Source organism: Ambystoma mexicanum, chromosome 6p (assembly GCF_040938575.1).
Source record: "Ambystoma mexicanum isolate Mex_15411 chromosome 6p, UKY_AmexF1_1, whole genome shotgun sequence".
NCBI classification, from domain to species: Eukaryota; Metazoa; Chordata; class Amphibia; order Caudata; family Ambystomatidae; genus Ambystoma; species Ambystoma mexicanum.
In genome coordinates, this window is record NC_090935.1 from 425,156,961 (window position 1) to 425,169,743 (window position 12,783).

Consider the following 12,783-nt stretch of genomic DNA (forward strand, 5'->3'; position numbering starts at 1 on the left):
GATCTTCACAGTTCTCTCTAGGTGTGGCACTGGTTAACATTGACAAGTAAGTTAGTGTGTAATGCAATGCAACATTTACAGTCCAGCCATGAATAGAATTATGCTGGTGGTCACAAATCTCTCTAAGTATGCATGGTGTAAGTCTATGGCAGTCTATGTTATGGAAAGGTTAGGTAGAGTGGCTTGGGCTTTCTGGAGTAGAGTAATTGCTCTACATCCCACCCATGCCACACTTACAGTTTTGTTGGTGTCTGTTGACTGATTGCTTCACTGGCTTCCCTTGCGGACACCTGCAGACACGTCTTGGAGCTGCCAATGTAGGAGCCGCCCTTTGCCTTGGGCCCATAGCCGCGGGGGCTGCCGGACAGAGGGCTGCCCTGGGAAGGTCAGTTATGACCAGGTGGATGTACCAACCAGGGGAGGTGGGTGGGTTGGAGGGAGAGGGTAGGACTGGGAAAAGGCCAGACACAAACAAAGGACTACACCCCACAGACTGCACCCTTTGGATGCAGCCCAGCACAGTAAAACGGGCTCAGAAGCCAAAAGAAACACTAGACAGACACGAGATTAGCACACAATGCTCACCAAAAATATCAATACATACCTGATTATATTGAATAAATAAATGGGTTTGGTGGTCTGATAGCTGCCCTCATAAGATCATATGTGCCTCCTTTCTCACCTGTTTCACATATCTACCCCCTGGACAGCAGTCTCTGATGACGGCTCTGATGGGGGCCCGGGCGGAAGGGCTTCCGGGTGGAAAAGGCTTGTTGGTGTGGCTGGCCCTGCAGGTGGACATACATCATGAGCGGTTTTGGTAATTCCCAAACATAGAGCAATCAAATAAATGGGATGTTTGTTTAAGGGACCTTTGACAAAGGGTGAGGGTATCTGTTCCTCTGCACAAATGCAGCTCTATTAAGAAGTGTTACCACATTCTGTGTATGGCTGAGTAGAAGATATCTTGCACGGAAAACCAATCAAATATCACATGCCACCTTGTCATCTGTTGCAGTAACCTTTTTATTTTAGGTTGACTGTAAAAGGGGTGCGGGCCTGACACACGAAGTTGTTCTTGGCCACAATTCATCTTTAGAAATGTTTGATTGCTGTGACATAGTGTGTGAAGTGTCATGTGAGTGTGGGGGTGGGATCTTCTGGTGTTTCCTGGCCCTCAGTATCTTGTTCTACTAGGTATGATATGATATGATGTGGCATTTATAATGGGTGTGTACACAAATGTTTCTAGGCGCGACAAGACAAGGAGGCAGAAACAAACGGAGGACAAAATAACAATCTCATTAAGCCATGGGTCATTAAGATCACGAAAATGCAGGGAAGATGGTAGGGGAGACGTGCCAGGGACGAGGGGAAGGAGGGAGTGCAGTTAACTCACAAGTGCAGCCAGCGGGTGGCTCATAAGTGCAGAGAGAAGGGACTGTAGAGTTGCAGATACAGACCCTTAAGTGCTGGGAAGCCCCGAGGCAGTGCAAGGGCAACTAGACATGCAGGAGTCGGGGCCTGAGTTCAGAGGGTGACCAGTGTGCACAGCAGTCCGGTGCATCATAAGGGGGGAGGAAGAAAGAAAGTGGAAGCGAAAAGGAAGGTCATGAGTTGCTTCCGGAACCAGAGGTGTTTCGGCTCAGGTTTGAGAGAGGCAGGGAGGCTGTTCCAGAAGGAGGCCCCAGCCAAGGAGAAAGAACTGCCTCCTTCTCTCTGCTTGGAGAAGCGTCTGACCCTCAGAGAGTTGGAGGTGGATGAGCAGAGAACTCAAGAAGGAAGATGTTTTGGAAGAGAACTTTGGAGTTAGAGTGGTCTCAGGCCCATAAAGCCTTGTGGACGATGCAGAGGGTCTTGAACTTGATCCTTGCAGTTACAAGAAGCATGGGAAGAGATTTCAGAGCTGGAGAGATATGATCCCTGGGCTTGAGGCCAAGGACAAATCTCACATTCCTGTTCTGGATAAGTTGTAAAGGTCGAAAAATAGAGGCAGGTAGATTTAGAAAGATGCTGTTGCAATAGTCCAGCCTAGAGAGGACCAGAACTCTGGAGACAGTGAGCCTTTGGGTGAAAGTGAAAAAAAGAAGAATACCTTTGAGGAAGTGCAGCTGATAGTTTGACTTCTTAGAGACAGCAGAGATGTGAGGAGAGAAGGAGAGGGCTGAGTCAAAGATGACAACAAGGTTCTTAGCCTGACACGAATCAGCAGGAAGAGGGCCCAGACTGGGCGGTCGGAGAGAACGAGGAAAGGATGGAGCGGGTGTCCCAATGAGGACGATCTCAGTCTTACTGGCATTAAGGCAGAGATCATTGGTGGCACACCATTCCTAAATTGTGTTCTGACAGTCTGGTATGAGAGAAGAAGCAGAGGTGACTGAAGGAAGCCTGAAACAGAGCCGAGTGTCATTTGCATAACAATGAAAATTGGGGCAGAAAGTAGCGATGCAGAGGGCAAGAGGTACTAGCTGGTGATTCAAGAGCTAGGGAGAGAGTTTAGACCCCTGGGGAACACCACAAGTAGAGAGAGAGAAAGAAGAGCGGAAAGACCCCAGTTGGACCTAAGAGGGTCAGTCAGTGAGGAAGGAAATCAACCTGGCCAGGAGCTGATAGTAATACCAAGGTTGTTGCAGAGGCGATTGAGCAGGATGGCATGGTTGATCATGTCAAAAGCATAGGATAGATTGAGGAGAATTAAGACAAAAGGAAGATTAGAGTCAAGATTGGAGAGCGTCTTCATGGGTGTTCAGGAGAGCAGTTTATGTTCTGGCAGCTCTGGGGCCAGACTGGTGGTCATTTAGGCAACAAAAAGAGTCTATGGGCCTCATTAGGACCCAGGCGTTAAGGGATTAACGGTGCCGTAAAAGGTGTCGGTGCCGTTAAACCCTTAACGTCTTACTACGAGGTCCCTTTGCGGGACCCGACCTTAATGGCTGGTCTAGACCAGCCGTTAAAGTAGGGGCCCGCAAAGGGAAGCTCGAGGTAAGCACGGTACCGCATTTTGCGGTACCGTACTTACTGCCTTCCCCATTCCCATTATGCCCTATGGGGCAAAAATGGGAATGGGGAAGGGCCAAGGTGGCATGGGGAATTACTGCCCCACCAACCTTGGAATGGGGTGGTAATTCCCCATTCCGCCATCGTGCTAATAGCACCAAGGTTTTCCGCCGGAGTCCTAATGAGGGCCTATATATAGATTACGCTGGGAGATGGACAGCTTTTCCAAAAGTTTTCACAGGGAAGGAGTGATGGAGATCGGGAGATGGTTAGCCAGAGAGGAAGGATCAGACAAGGGCGTCTTTAGAAGGGGGTGCACAAGAGAATGCTTAAGGGGGTAGGGGAAATTTCCAGTGGCAAAGGAGTGATTGCAGAAAACGGCAAAGGATGGAGCAAGGGTGTCAACATGGTCCTTGATGGTTCTGGATGAGCAGGGGAGAACTTGCTTTGACAAGACTTTCATAGATCAAACTTGTCTAGAAACATTGTCAGGGGTGAACAGGGGAAAGGAGGAGCAAGGAGGAGGAGAGATGGTCTCAGACGGGCCAGGAGTGGCAGAGGAGGAGGAAGAGGAGCTAGAGGACGAGAGGGTGGACAGGATGTCCTGAGTTTTAGTAGTGAAATGAGAGGCCAAGGTCGTGCAGGGGGGCTTGGGGGGAACAGGAGAGGTAGAGACTGCAGCAGGATTGGCCAGCTCCTTGCAGACCTTGAAAAGTTCAGCCGAGTTATTAGATGCCACAGAGATGCAGGCTTGGATGTAGTCTCTCTTCTTAGAGAGGACACAAAGTCTGTACTGCCTTTGGATCAGGCGGCAGGCCAGTTTGGAACAGGGTGCTCCAATTCCCTCCACTTCCTCTCTGCCGCCCTACACTTCCGTTTAAGGGCAGCAAGGTCAGAATCATACCAAGAGTTGGATTTGGACTTCAAGCAGATCCTCATGACAGGGGCAAGGACATCCAGAGTGTTACAGAGATGAAGGTTAGAGAGGCTGTGTTAGGGTGTGAGTCAGCCAAAGGCTCAGGCGGAGGAGAGAAAGTAGCAGCAAAAGCCTCAACTGAAACACGCTTCATGGGTCGTATGACCAAGAGGGTAGGTGGCAGTGCTGGAGTCAGCTTGACCTGCGGGGAAGAGGGACAGAGGTGGAAAGAAAGGAAAAACTGATTACTCCAAGGGAGAGAGGTGGTGAGAGGGTTTGAGAAGGGGAGGTCTGAGGAGATCAGGACATCCAGGGTGTTCCCTGCAGAGTGAGTCGGGCCAGAGGGAAGAATAGAGAGAGAGAGAGAGAGAATGTAGAGGTTGCGAATGATTCCTGAAGAAGGACTGGTAGCATCCATGTGGATGTTCAAGTCTCTGAGGAGGAGAAGTTGATATGTAGAGGCAAGGAGCAAGGAGTAGAGGTCAGCCCACTCAGAGAGGAAGAGGGCGACCTGGTCAGGCAGCCTGTAGATAGTGGCCACAGTGAGAGAGAAGCCAGGAGAGATAGTCTGCAGACCAGGCATTCAAAGGAGTAATGCTGCATTGGAATGACAGAAGCAGGGATCGCCTCGAGGAAAAGCAAGGCTACACCCAAACCGGTATGGTTGGTTCTGGATTTGGAGAGGATCTTGTTGCCATCGGGAAGGAGAGTGTTGAAACTCATGACAGAGCTGACCCTGAACCAAGGCTCGGTGAGACTGAGTACATCCAAATCAAGCTCTTCCAGGAGACTGCAGATGTCAGAGGAGTGTTTGACAGCTGAACAAGAGTTAAGAGTAGCGATATGGAGCAGGCTGCCACATTTGAAAAACTTCTGGGGCGGGGTACAGGCCATAGGTACACACTGCAGAAGTGTTGGAGGTGCCTGAGGAAGGGTAGAGGAGGAAGGAAGAGAAGGCAGGGTAGTCCGAGAGGGATAAGAGAGTGGCAGATGGGTGGCAGAGGTGGGAGGCAACAGGGTGGCCACAGAAGCAGCAGGGGGTGTCGAAGGGGTGGTAGAGGTACGATGCAGCAGAGGAGCCAGAGAGGGGTACCAAGGGACAGCAGGAGAGTAAAGGAAGTTGATATGGTGCAGGAACTGTTTATCAAAGGGGAGGTATAGAGCAGAAGCCTCTTGCAGTTGGCTGACTGGCTATGGTTTGATAACAATGCTTTTTATGTAGGGAACATTGTGGCTAGTCCATGTTACAACAGGTAGCATTGTGGTTGCCCCATATGTATGCCTGTTTGACTGGAGGTAGGTGCTCTTATATGTTTTTCGCTCATCTGTGACCCTTACAGTGGATACCATTATCATATTGTCTTTGTGATCATTTCTTTTTTCTGTCAAGTTTACTTACTTTAGACAAGAGAAATGCATTGCTCCATCCAGACATAGGTCATGCATCTCCTCATCCCAGAAGTCATAGCTGGTTGTCATTCGGGTGGTGTTTGGATATCACCTAATCTTGGATCATACGATTATTTGGATTCAACATTTGTTGGTTTTGAAATTTTTCAGGAGTATTGCGATTTTAATAATTTTTTAAATCGAGGGACATTTTAACAAGAAATTCGCCTGAACTATACACATGAATGTAATAGGGATTGTGAGCAAATATACCTGCAATTATACCTGCTTAGCAATTGTGTTAGAGTCACTTCATTAAACATGTTCTTTGACCAAGGCCGGTATGGGGTCTTTCTTACCTTTCCATTGTAAACACATCTATGGGAAAGGTACTGCCTACTCTCTTGTGTAGGCTCTGAGACATGGTCCCATGGAGAGAAGATGATCCTGACATATTGAAGGGCACATTTGGTCGCATTGTCAGGGTCGCGGCAGGGTACTCCAGTGAAAGTAATATGGGTTGTACTGGGTCTGTGTCACCTGTCCCCTCTGGCTTTTCAGAGCCATCACAGTAATTGGCACTGTTAGATGAATTCAAAGATTCCCTTTAAGCTTCCTGTTTACCTGATCAGGAATGGTTCATTGGAAAGTAAAGGCAGTGGTTACCTCTCTGCTGATTTTCATTCTCTGGATTTTTAAGTTGTGTTTTATGCAGTTTCTAATACTTCAAGATGGTTACCTTCTAAAGAATCAATCATCACTTCAGAATATGTTGCTATTTACCATGGCAGATCCGTGACAGGCATCCAGCCCTGCTGAAATTAAATTACCGACAAGAATGAATAATGCAGGATTATGTTGTTTCGATTTAATCAGCTGACCACTTTTGAAATCCCTGGAGTTAGTAAAAAATGCCTTATTATGAGCACTTTTGCGCACTCTGGAGCTCATTTTCTACTGAGCTGTAACGTCAAGGGAAGAGGTAAAAGCCTTGAGTGAGGCTTTTACGTTTTCCACTGATGCCACTGCTCATTTTCATCCATTTATATGCCAGGTAAGAGGGGCTGAACGCAACTTGGGTTTCTGCCACCTCCCTTCCTCCACACCATACAAATACCCCAGCATTTTCGCTGGCACGCATTTTTATGCCACTGCAAATGCTGGAGAGCCTGTTAAATGTATGTGCCAACATAAAGCAGGGAATTCCATAGGAATCCATTGTAAAGGCTGCTTGACAGGCTTGCATGGCAGGCAGCGTTTACAGTTAAATGCTGCTGCCGCCGCCTTTTGCCCTGAAAATGTGCACTCTGCGGTGCAAATGACCAACATTTGGCGGTGGTGAGCCACCTAAAGTGTATATTTCCCACTGTCAAATTACCTAATGGAGCAAATCAGCTCCTATGTGTGGTCAGCATTCAATTTTTGCTGGAACATTTTGGGGGTATAAGCTTTAGTTTGCTAAGCGTTGTAACTATCACTATGTCCAACTGAGCGAACTGCCTGGTCTTCCGAGGAGATGTGTTCTTTAGTATATCCTTCAACAATACGCTTTGCCCGAGCTGTTCCTTTGATATGAAATGTAATGGCCATTAATCTTGGAGGTATATATACCAGTGATTGATAGCTCATAAGTAGAATTTATGTATTGAAAACCAGTACAATGCTTTTTGACTTTGACATAGGTACATTTTATGGTTTGTCTATGCTTTAGCAATGCTTAATTGAAATTTTAATGTTGTATTCATGTTGTTTATGTCATTGGTGTTTATTTTGTACATTGTGTTTTGTCCTAGTTAAGGTATTTTTGTACAGTCGCTGGTAACAAAGTGAACTGAAACAACAGGAACTGAACTGAACCAATGGGAACCCCCATAAGCTGTGCCAGAAACACTGGCACCGCAGTAGCAAGGCGGCATTAAGAAAGTGGTTTCCCATGAAACACTGGCACAAAAATGCTGGTGCCCCCGGGACAAAATTTGCCGACACCACAGATCAGACGGTACCAGGCCCAGGGAGGATCAGGCCACAGGTGCACCGAACTGCACCCAGCTGCACACAATGAGCACTAGGACTGCTGAAAAAGACCACACCCACACACACTGGCCAACACAACCATGCGGTCCCTCGTAGTAGTTATGGACCTGGAGGTGCTGCTTGCAGGAATGCAGCTCTATGAGCAGGAGCTGCATCAGTGGCAACAGGATTACGGGCAGTGAAGGAAGAGGAGGATGAGAAGGAGAATGCAGCAGAACAATGGCATGCAAGTGGCATCTGGGAGGCGTGCACTTATAGCCCACACAAAGGCCACACCCTGGGCCCTGACTGACAGGCAGAGCCATACACTATACCACCTGAACAGGGAGACCATCCTGGAACTTGTGGTGCTCATCCAAGAAGACACCAAGAGCATGGTAGGAATCCACACTGCCATACCACCACCCCTGTTGAAGGTGATGTCAGTGCTGAACTTTCTTCCCATGGGCACATTCCAGCACTGAGTCAGCAAGCTGCATGGCATTTCACAGCATGCATTTTCAATTGTGCTGGTGCAGATCATGGATGCCCTACTGCACCATGAGTCCCAGCACTTCGCCCTACCAACCACACCGACACAGGTCAACGCCACAAAGGTCTGCTTCCATGCACTTGTGGGTATGCCCAATGTATTGGGAGCAGTGGACTGCACACATATAGAGCTTGTGGCTGCCCATACCACAGGGGTGGTGTATGGAAACTATAAGCTGTACCACTTATTGAACGTGCAGGTTGTCTGTGATTCAGACCTGACAATCACCCACTGTTACTCCCGCTTCAAGGGATCAACCCATGAATCCATGGTCCTGCGGATCAGCACCCTGCTTGCGTACATGGTGCGTTATGAGGGAAAGCAGACCTGGCTATTGGCTGAGCGAAACCATCAACAAACACACCTAGTCACAAGCGAATTAGTGCATAGGGGAATATTCACTTGCACCAGTGCCTGGCCCATAGCCACCATGCCAATGCAGGGACACAATTGGCACTCAAGAGTGGGTGGCCCTGACTGGCATGTACCACATATGTGAACGGACGCACATTCCATCACAATCTGGGCACGCACGGATAGGCACATGCAATGCACTACAGGTACCAGAATGCATCACTGCCATGTCACAATACCCCTCATGTCCCGACTCAGCCCCACCCACCCTCATTAACCCATCCTTGGGAGAAAGACCCTACACATGGCCTGACCAGCATGGCCTGTCACAGTGTGCATCAAGGTGAATGAGGGCCCGCAAGTGCTCAGACCCAGATGCATGTGTCAGTCACATCCCTATATGTATGCACTGTCCAGTCACTTGAATCTTATGACCCTCCCTGTGTCCCATTCCATGCAGGTGATTTCAGTTATCCTTTACTACCATGGCTGATGACCCCTGTGAGAGATCCCTAGACTCATCAGGAAATAGCATACAATTTCGCTCACATCTGGACATTGACAAAAATCGAGCTGACCTTTAGACTGTTGAAGGCACGTTTTCGGTACCTTCATCGCTCAGATGGGGGACTAATGTGAAGGCCAGTGAAGGTGGGGAAGGTAGTCCTGGCCTGTGCAATGATGTACAATATGTGGTTCAGACGGAACATACCCCTGCCCCTGTACATGGACATACCCCTGCTCCTGGTCATGGACATGCCTCCAGCGGAAGCTGATGACGATGGTGATGAGGATGCAGCTGAGGACATGCAACAATACCAACACAGGGATGTCAGGGATTGGTGTGCAGCTCACCAGAAGCTCATTGTGAACTACTTTTGAGCACCCAACAACTGCACACAACCCATGGCACATTCTGCATGTGAAGCACTGCAATAATAAAGCAGACTTCTTCACAAAATGAATGTCCAGACGTAAATGCCTTTGCACAACCATATGTAACAATCATTAGGAAACATGTGACCCACCACCCCCTGCCCAACTAACCCTGCCCATTAGCTCCACCCAATAACACCTGCCCAAAACACCCCCTAGGATGCAGTAGTGTCACATTAACATTTGTAGTGACTCACTTCCGTGGCCTCTTGTCAGCAGGCGTGTCCTTTTTCGGTGACCCTGATAGTGTGTATAGTATGAGAAGGAATGTGGAATTTGAGTATGTTAGAGAATTGAGCATGCACTTGGGACTATGACAGGCATTTAAAGTATCTCATCCAGTGAAGATCTGTGGGTGTGCTAGCAGTGTAGCTCCTTGGTGCACAGTCACCATGGGGAACATGCAGGAGAACCCCACACTGTTGGAGATACTGAAGACGCTGCCAGTGGGAAACAGCTAGGGGCAAAATCAATAAATTATGAGAGAGAGCATCCAGGGAGAATCAACAGTGGACACCCACAAGCAAAGTCAAAGTACAATGCAACGATTGTGGCGTCATCAAGGAGAAAATATCAGCACAGCGAAATAACAGCGGGAAAAGCCTAGGCGCTCCACAGAAGAAGAAGAAACACTACCGGGGCACATCTACAAAGGCAGAATCAAGCAGCACAGTTCAGTGGAAACATCTTATAGAAAACTAGGGTGACATCTAGGGTAGATCCGATTGGGAGAAGATAGAGGGTCAGATTAACCGAAATATAAACCTTACAACGGGCCCCTTTGGAGTAGCTTCTTGAGGTACAGGGGACCCCTCAAAAGTTGATTTTGCACAGCACCCCTTTCCCCATGCCGGCGTCTCCGTTCATTTAGGGCTCCAAGCAGATATCTCATTGGCATGAGCGATCACCTTTCCCAGCACAATCTTGTTGGTATAGCGCATGGCTGGCTGTTTTAAAATGTACAAATGCAGTTGAGTGTTTTAGCCTGTGCTGTATTCTTTGTCATGGCCCCTTTAACTAGTGTAGCAAGTATATTCCATATTATAGCTGTTTCATTAGCCTCAGTACTTCGCCTTGCTACCACAGCGGCAAGAGTTCGGATTAGCACCTGTGGCCCTTGTCAGCAGAACTGCTCTAGCGTCTCTTCACACCTCGCACCAGGCAGTAACCTTGTGCATCCGCTGGAAAGGCTGGGGCCTAACTGACAAATTGGAGATTTGCTGATCAAGAGCTTTCAGACCAGCCGTGACCCATCAATTTCCACAGGAAAAGTGGGTAGAGTTCAGCATGAAGACATGCAGAGACCACCAATGGCCAATAGCAAGAGACTTGTACAATACTGCATACTTTGTCCATGAAACACTTCACAGCTCCATGGACTCAAATGTGATTCTTGACAAAGCGTTTCGCAACATGTACTGATGCGAAAATCTAGTATCTAGTGCCACTCAAAAATGGATCATAATTTGGATTTCGAGGGATCAGTATGGAATAAGTAAATCAGAGGACCGCAATTTCCTGCATCGTTCCATGCTCCGGCAATAATATCCTAAAAGACATACCATTCTTCCCCAACCTGACAACTTTCAGGGAAAAAGGTATGAGGCATCTGTTCTACCAAGACTCTCACAAGGAACCAATGCTAGAATCGGCCAAAGCGCCAAGAAGCAATGAGCCCATGCAGTGTGCACTCTTCACAAACATTGTTACAGCATTAACAGTGCTTTCCCCACGTTTTTATGTCGAGTCGACACAAAAACATTTATAATTTTAGCCACTGCTTGGTAAAGAGGCCCAAGCAGGATTAAGTTTGCATGGATGATGAAGGCGAGAATTTTAATTATTAATGCAATGTGTCAATTTTCGAAATATCTCAAGAACAAATGATCCGGCAGGCCACTCTCCCAGACCAGTGAGCGATTGTCTGAGGGCCTGGTCTGCTTTCTTACATTTCTTTCACAGACAGATCGTCTTACACGGTCTCGGTGCTTCTTTTTGATGTTTGATGTAAAACTGCGGAAGTCTTCACAACTTTTAACTCCGCCAGCCCCTCACTGAAGGCCAGACATTGGACTAATTACACCTGCTAGCAATCATTTTATTCGACGTTATTACTGTCGTGAAAGGTGTGCCCAAGTAAAGAGTTCAGCATTTTTATTGGGGCGACGAAAGAGCAGATTCTAATGAGGAGAACACGGGGCCTGTTTAATCTCTGCTGGTTTTAGCACTCTTTTTACTTTGCCATCAGGAAGTGCAAAATAGCTTTCAGAGTAGCACGTGCGAATAACACTGAATCTGCAAGCTAGCAAGATCTGGATATGCCGTATTGGTATATATTTCGCGGCAGTGGAAATTAAAAAGGCAGTACAGTACTTGGGAATTGGGAACACATTCTACACAAAATCATAAATGCGACTAAAACATTGTTTATGGTGTGATAAGGCCTGCTTCATTTAGAGTCAGAAAAATGGCCTAAATATTTAGACACACATTTGAGCAACAGTGATTACTTTGTGGCTACCAAAAAGTCAGTAATTGATGAAACTCTTATCTGAAGAGTTGTTAGACTTCCAAGTACAAGCGATGGAAAACACTGGAAGCTATGGGCCAGTCTTCTGGAAGCAAACAGCAGCAAGTGCGGTGCTCATCAACCTGCATCTGCCAGGCGCTACACCCAGATCCTCCTTCTGACACAACTACACCCTCCCCACCTATGTGAGTGATCACCATGAGTCCATCACTCACATCTGTTTTGACTCAGCATTCACGTGTGTGTTGCTTCAGGTTCTCTTCCTGGGTTGAAATCTAACACGAAACATTAATGTTTATGTTCTCCCTGACTGTTGATGTTTGAGGCACTAGGGGGCAGGCACACATCTGAAAAAACCTATGACTTATGAATCCATAGGGCATCTCTGCCCCAGGTCATGCCAAGCCCAGAAGAAGCATGCCAGGCCATTCCTGGTGTCTAAAAGGGAAATACAAAATGTGGTGGATGGAAGGCTTTCAATTAAACATAACTTGTGTCATTGCTCTGGGCAGTCTTCCACATGTTTTGCCCGGAGAGACTCATCGGGTGAAGCTTAACTCTCAGGCTAATTCATGGTGGAATGCTCCTATTCCATTGGAGATTGGGCGTCACTGCATTGCTCCCAGTGTTGGCAGGACATAGATGGAACTGTATGCGACTGGTCCACTTATGTACTGATGCAGATCAGATAAAAAACAATGGCATGGAAGGTTTGCCGGAGCAATGACAGTGGCCATGACTATGATATGCTATGATATGACATGGCATTAATAACGTGCCTATACACTAACTCAAAGTCTTCCACTAACCTCGTTTTACTTTAAGTTCATCTTGGAATCTAAGAGACTTTATACCCCTTACTCATTGTGCCTACATAATCAGTATGTGCGATGCCATATCATATCATATCACATGTCTTGGGGGCTTGTTTTTCCATTTGGAGGGAATGTGATTCAGCATTTCAGGCTAAACATCTCCCACTGGTGGCAGAACCAGGACTGATTTGCAAATGGTTGGCCCTTCATGTAACGGCACAGACTGGCTAAATGAATGTCGGAGAGAAGTTGAAGCACTTCCCTCAGGCAGGGTGGTGTA